The sequence below is a fragment of the Octopus bimaculoides genome, chromosome 24, assembly GCF_001194135.2.
Source record: "Octopus bimaculoides isolate UCB-OBI-ISO-001 chromosome 24, ASM119413v2, whole genome shotgun sequence".
Taxonomy (NCBI): Eukaryota; Metazoa; Mollusca; class Cephalopoda; order Octopoda; family Octopodidae; genus Octopus; species Octopus bimaculoides.
The window spans coordinates 15,682,555-15,683,755 of NC_069004.1; the positions used below are offsets into that span (position 1 = coordinate 15,682,555).

General features: G+C 32.6%; 1 protein-coding gene across 1 annotated transcript in view; it reads left to right on the forward strand.

Moving 5' to 3' along the window:
• Positions 1-1,201, forward strand: part of LOC106882859 (trafficking protein particle complex subunit 9) — a 96,233-nt gene that overhangs the window by 5,024 nt on the left and 90,008 nt on the right. The gene's annotated exons all lie outside the window — the stretch shown is intronic.

The following is a 1,201-nucleotide window of genomic DNA, read 5'->3' on the forward strand; positions in this document are numbered from 1 at the left end:
GAGGAAGATTTTCCTTCAAATTTATTAGTTTTCCAAACTTGGTTTGAAAACAATAAATTTCTTTTTTTTTTTAAACAAAGTTCACAGTTTTTATTTGTAGTTTTCAAATCTTGGTTTGAAAACAACAAACTTTTCAAACTAAGTTCACAATTTTTGGAGGAGTGATACCTCCAAAACACACTTCTCACCGCTAAGTGAGACTTTAAGCACAACCACAGGCAGACAAATGCATGGAATTCAGTGGAGATTTCTTGTTCGACATAAATAGAAATAAACACGAGCAACAAACCCCCACTTAATCCAAAGAGCACAAAAGTCTTACCTGTAGTTGTACATCAACAATTCATGACGCTGGCATCCAGCGATGTGACAACAGCAGCGATAAAAGACACGTCCACTCGGTAAGTGAGCTACTTAGCACACAGCCACTCCTGCGCCTTCTACGATGATATTTGTGTGATTTAGGGAAGCACTCATCTAATGCTGTAAGGAATTCCATACCTATCTTCAAGGATACTTGCAATCTGAAAACTTGGTTGTACCACAAGACCTTGGAATCTTTGTATTGTTTGTTTGGTTCCTTTATCCAATTTTGCGTGTTGTTGCTATTATTGTTATTTTTTCAGGCTTCGTTTATTTTTTTTTATTTCTCCATTCTATTTTGGATGCATAGATATTAATATTATTTAGAATTTTTCCAGATGTGAACTTGATTTTTTCCATATACCTGGCTCTAGCTAGTACTTCATTGTAGTAAGATGCATGTATGTTGAATATTGTCTCATTGGCTGACAGGTGTAATACTCTAGTAGTCACATTCCTAACTATTCTTTTTGTTATGGATGGTGTATGAGTGGACTTTACTTTTACATATCCCAGGCACTGGTTCAGTTTGTGGTATGGTTTGTATATCCCAGTTTCTAAGCTAAAAGCATCTAGGAAATTTACTTTATGGTAATTACTGTCTATTGTTATAGATAGGCTGAAATTTTTAGATAATTTGTATAGTTTTTTCTCTATATCTCTATGTCTAACTTAGTACAATTATCTATTGCAAACATATATATATATACATGCAAACATATATATATATATATATATATCTATATCTCTATGTCTAACTTAGTACAATTATCTATTGCAAATAGATATATATATACATGCAAACACACACACACACACACATATATATATATATGTA